Here is a 6087-nt window from a genome sequence, read left to right as displayed (position 1 = left end):
TAAATGGATGGGACTGCATCAAACTATAAAGCTTCTGCTCAGCAAAAGAAATCGTCAACAAGGTAAAGAGACGCTCATCTGCATGGGAAAATATATTTGCAAACAACACCTCTGGTACTGGGCTAATTTCCAAAATATACAAAGAACTCATACAATTCAACAAAAATAACAACAAAAAAAGAAACAATCCGATTAAAAAACGGGCAAAGGACCTAAACAGACAGTTCTCCCAAGAAGACATACAAATGCCCAACAGACACGAGAAGATGCTCTACTTCACTAGCTATTAGGGAAATGCAAATCAAAATCACAATGAAATACCATCTCACACCTGTTAGAGTAGCTGTTACCAACAGGACAAGTAATAACAAGTGTTGAGAAGTTATGGGGAAAAGAGAACCCTCATACACTGCTGGTGGGACTGTAAACTGGCACAGCCACTATGGAAAACAGTATGGAGTTTCCTCAAAAAATTAAGAATAGAATTATTGTATGATACAGCAATTCCTCTTCTGGGTATCCACTCCCCAAATTTGAAAACATTTATCTATAAAGATATATGCACTCCATAGTTCATTGCAGTGTTATTATTCATGGTGACCAAGACATGGAAACAATCGAAATGTCCTGCAACAGACAATTGGATAAAGAAGCTGTGGTACATATATGCAATGGAATATCGCTCAGCCATAAGAAGAGATGAGATACTGCCATTTGTGACAACACGGATGGATCTTGAGAGTGTCGTGCTAAGCAAAATAAGTCAGATAGAAAAAGTTGAGAACCATATGATTTCATTCATGTGGGATATAAAACTGCAAGCAACAAATGAACAAGACAGAGACTCATAGATATAGACAACAGTTTAACGGTTCCCAGCGGGAAACGGGGGAGGTAGGTAAGGGTAAAGGGGGTCAAATATAAATGATGAAAGGACATTTGACTTTGGTAAGTGAACGCACAGTGCAATATAGGGATGATGTATTATTGACTTGTACACTTGAAACCTGTATAATTTCATCAACCAATGTCACCCCAATAAATTTAATTTAAAAAATAGAAAAAAAAAAGGAGATGATGTGGGAAATGTAGCCGCATAGTTCGTCAGAGGTAGTAGGCACTCAAAATGATTTTTTGTTTGTATCTTTGGCCTGGCTTGTTGTAAGCTCCTAGATGGTATGGACTCTACCTGTTTTACTCAGTCTGCACGGTGACCAGGGCTATGTGAGAGCAGGAAGAGCTGTAAATAAAGGAGCAGCTTAATAACTGCTCTGTGATTGTTTTAGTCAGAAGGGTAGATCTTTCAGGAGAGTTGATTGTAAGGCTACAAGGGACCGGCAGAGAAAAAGTGAACCGAAAAAGTTAGAGACATCATCACCTGAAGTTCACAAATGGACCTTAAGTCATGAGATTTGGCGACAGCCTCTATCCGTTCGGTTCCCTCACCAACTGATTCCCTCACAGCTGCAGCTTGAACCCAGTATACTGTAAGCTTTCTTGTTTCAACTCGCCCTGGTGACTTTCAGTTATTACTCCTTCTACAAGTTGGTCATTTCTCTTTCGGATCTCCTAGTTCAAGTAGGAGAGTCACAGACTCTGGCTCGTTTTTTTTGTTTTTTGTTTTTTTTTTTTTTTTTTGTAGAGTACTTATCATGTCAATTTTTTGAGTAGCTCTTGACAGGCCCAACGGGTCATAGGTTCCAGGCTAGATTAAAGGTTGGTTGTCCTTGGGTCAGGGTGGGTCATTTGGTAGAAAACTTGGCAACCCATGCTTTAGGAAGTTTATCTTGGAAGGAGACATGGTTTAGGCATGGGCTGTAACATGTGCTCTGTGGTTCAACAACTGAGCAGAGATTGGCAGGGACATGGCAGTAGATGTGTACGGATCATTTAGGTAATGTCACGGTGCCTCTCCTTTGGACGGCAGGGTAAGTAACCATCTTACCGGAAGTAGAAAGATGACCTATTTCCTGTACATGGTATCATCACTCATTCTCTGGGCTTTGGGTCTCAACCAATGGCAATAATGACAAAAAGAATATCTGTGTAATAGAATACAATTTCCTGAATGCACTGCATGATGACTCACAATATTTAAGACGATTCACTTCCATCATCTTCTTTCTGCTTCCAAACAGCTCTGTGAGAGGGATGAATCCTTCCCTTTGCAGTTGAAGAAAAGTGACGTAAGAAAAGAAGCCTCTGTGCTTCATACGCTCAGCATTATACTCAAGCTTTGGCTTTCCTCATTATAAACCTAAGAAGCTACAACGAAGTGTGCCACTTCCCATGTAACAGATGGAGAAACTGGGGCATAACTGGCCATGTGGACTAAGTCTGTACTCACAAACTGAGGCAGAAAATTGAGTACTCCTTCAGGAAAATTCCGATGAGGTTCCCGCTTTCAGGAGATTTAGCCTAAGACGCACTGGAATCCTCCGGATGGCTTGGTAAATACTAACTGCTGGGCTGTACTCCCAGACACTCATGCCGTGGGTCTGCGGCGGGGGTAGGAAATCCGCTTTTTCAACAAGTTCCCAGGACACGTAGCTGGTTCAGGAGGCCACGCTTTTGAGAACCAACTGTTATAAACAAAGTGTTGGCTTCATGATTGGCTCCTGGCATGGAGATGTCATGCCGCTAGGCTGAAACAGTTGCAAGAAACCTGGATATGTGAAGCCCTGCATAGTCTGTGTGAAAGCTGGCTGATGCTACACACTACCTTGGTCTCCTCCCCAGCCCTACTGAAGACAGAGATGATGGCACAGATCTCAGAGTCAGACTGATTGGGTACAGATTCCTAGCTATGTGACCTCAAGAAAGTCATCTGGCCTCTCTGAGCCTCAGTTTCTTCATTTCTATTTTTTTATTTAATTATTTATTATTATTATTTATGCCTACAGCACCTGGTCTTCCTAGGTGGTCTCCCATCCAAGTGCTAACCAGGCCCGACCCTGCTTAGCTTCTGAGATCAGACGGGATCGGGCTTGTTCAGCATGGCATGGCCACAGGCCACAGTTTCTTAATTTTTAAAATGGGGTGTTGAAGCAGCTTCATAGTTATGTGTGAAGCTTACATAAGTCAACACATGCCAAAACCCTTTGTAGACTGGAAGGCTTTGCGTCGGTGGAAAAAAAGCTTTTTTTCCAGATCTGTTGGTAGCAGGTTAAATAAGCAAGGGAACTAACAACTGAGGCATGCCTTAGGTGGTCATAAGGCAAGTAGATCTTAGCATTTGCATGACAGAATCTTAAACGTTTATACAGAGGCCTTAACAAGGTGAAAAAACATTTCTAAAAAGAGTAGCGAAGTTCTTCTGGATTGCCTCTCCCTCTTGGCATTTTAAAATACCTTGGGGGCCTGGTGTTCTGTTGCAAAATATGGCAGGCGGGCCGATCTGCAAGTGGCTACGGAAGAGCCAAGCTGGACTCTGCAGGTATTTATTAACACCTGTTGACACTGGCTGAAATTCAAGTCCCCAAGTTCTTAGCGCTGGCGCCTTTGAATCCAATTCCTCCAACAAGCAAGCTACTGTCATTCTCAGAGCTTGAGAAATGCAGATGGTCCAGCAGTTCTCACCGTCCAATCATCTTTCGAAAATTGGGACCTTGAAGGAAACTAGCACCTCCCTAAGCAGTAGGCAGCGGATACAGCCTTTAAAACCGTGCGGAGCTGTTCTCTGTAGAGGGTGGAATGGACAGGCTACCAAACTGGGAGCCAGGGAGGCTGGATCATTCACCATGTTCTCCAAGTGAGCCACTGTGTAACCTTGGATAAATGCCTCCTTCTCTCTAGGGCTCAGTGTTTTGTCTGTATCAACAGGTACTCACATTCACTAGTTTTGAAGGGCCCCTCAAGGTCCAAATTCTAAGGTCATCGAAACAGCAGAACTAGCTCCCAGTCTTGGCTAATTGTCTAGACTCACAATGTGATGTTGAGACACTATTACTCATTTCTGGCCTTTACTTTCCTCATCTATCGCCTTGAGAATAATTATAAACTATGCTCTAACCCCCTTCCGATGCTTATGTCAAAGATCAGATGTGTAGCACTCAAAATTCATTTGAATATTCGATAAGTGATTAATATCCAAAAAATATAAAGAACTCCTGCAAGCCAGTGACAAATAAACTGATTAAAATGGGTGAAAGATTTGAGTGGACATTTCTCCAAAGATAAGTAATTGGCCAATAAGCATATGAAAAGACGCTTAATATCATTAATCATTAGGAAAATGCAAATCAAAACCATAGTGAGATACCACCTCACACCCATACTTTCAAAAAATCAGATAATAACGAGTGTTGGCGAGGATGTGGAGAAACTAGAACCCTTGTGCTCCACTGTTGGAATTGTAAAATGCTGCAGCCACTATAGAAAACAGTATAGAAGTTTCTCAACAAATAAGAAATACAATTCCCACCTGATACAGCAATTCGGCTTCTGAATATATATCCTAAGGAATTAAAAGCAGAGTCTCAAAGAAATGTTGGGACACCCATGTTCATAGTGCTGTTATTTATAGTAGCCAAAAAGTGGAAGTGAAACGAGTGTGCATAGATGGAGAAATGAATGAATGTGTAGACCGAATGTGGTGTACGCACGCAATGAAATGTTATTCATTCTTAAAAAGCAAGGAAATTCAGACACATGCTGCAGCGTGGAGGAACCTCGAGGACGTTACGCTCAGGAAAATAAGTTGGTCACGAAAAAGACAAATATTTTGATTCCACTCATAGAAGATACCTAGAGTAGGGAAACTCACAGAGGCAGAAAGTAGAACAGAGGTCACCGGGAGCTGGAGGGGAGGGAATAGGGAGTTACCGTTTATGGCTACGGTTGTAAAATAGTAAGTGTAGTTCTTAGAAAACGGAAAAAAGTCTCCATAAATTTGCAAAGCTGATTTGAATTTCAAGTACGGCAATCTTTAGGTTTTGGGAAACATGGCTCCACATTCGTTCATTTTATGACAAAACCAATTGAGGCTTTGAGAAAGTCCCAGTGCCTCCCTCCCGCTTGGGGCTATTGTTCTACCTTAAGATTCTATGTTCTTTTTCATCCTTTCAGAAGACATAAGGTGGCAGAGTGATATGTTGAGCTGGAGAAAAGGAACCCAGCTGCCAAGTTGAAAACTGAGGCTTGAGTTTCTAGTTCTGAAAAATGCCCTGGCCTTGTTTAAAGACAACCTGGATAAATAATTAACTTGAACACTGTCGTAACCAACGACTTGGCTATGACAATAACGGAGATGGCAAGAAGCTGTTTCTCTATGTCCTTATACCTCTCTGTCCTCGGCTACTCACCCGCCCTCCCCAGAGCTGCAGCCAGTTCCTCTTGTAGCAAACGTCCCTGGTCATTTTTGCATGTTGGGGATATTTCCCAGAAGGGCCGGGGATGTGGACTTGGCCTGGCTCGGTCACAGGGAAAATGGGCCTGAATTTATTGCACTGGTTCTCCAACTTTCATGGGTGGGGATCGGAATTACCCAGAGGGCTATTAAACCATAAATGTCTGGGCCCCCACCTAAGGGTTTGCATGTCTCACACCTTCCCCAGGTGATGCTGATGCTGTGACCTGGGACCACGCTTTGAGAACCACTGTGTTAGAGGACTCTGTGTTCAGCTGGGGTGTCTCTTTGTACCACAGCTACAGCTCCTTGATCCCCAGTGGCAGAGCCAGCCATGGGCCCAGTACCAAGCACCAATGCTGACCTAAGTCCGTGGTGGCGCCTTCTCGGCATGTTAATGCCAGGCCGTGCCATGGTGGCCTTAGACCTCGTGTCAGGTCCCTGTCTCTATTCTGCTTCTCGAAATTCCCTGCCTCACTTATCAGTATGCTAGAGCTAGCTTACCGTGGCAGTGAGAACCGAGGGTGCGCATCTCTTCCCAGCTCCACCTTTGGCTGTGTACGTGTTTACGCCACAGAAATTAGCGAAACTGACCAGTCAGTGCTTTCTCCTCCTCCCCTGCAGAGCTGCCAGTTAAAGCGCATCCTGTTCACACCACTGCCAACCGATCCCCTGTCTTGTGACTTATCCATCTACCTGACTGGGCCTCCTGCAGCCAACCCCATATTGGAACAGTTCCT

The 6087-nt window shown here is 43.5% G+C and overlaps 1 pseudogene; it reads right to left on the bottom strand.

Annotated features, from left to right (window-relative positions):
• Positions 1 to 2894: 2894 nt before the first annotated feature.
• On the bottom strand, positions 2895 to 3013 carry LOC112477177 (annotated as a pseudogene).
• Positions 3014 to 6087: the final 3074 nt, after the last annotated feature.

The sequence above is a fragment of the Pteropus alecto genome, unplaced genomic scaffold, assembly GCF_000325575.1.
Source record: "Pteropus alecto unplaced genomic scaffold, ASM32557v1 scaffold312, whole genome shotgun sequence".
NCBI classification, from domain to species: Eukaryota; Metazoa; Chordata; class Mammalia; order Chiroptera; family Pteropodidae; genus Pteropus; species Pteropus alecto.
Note: the sequence above shows the minus strand (reverse complement) of the source record. Positions and strands in the feature narration are given on the sequence as shown.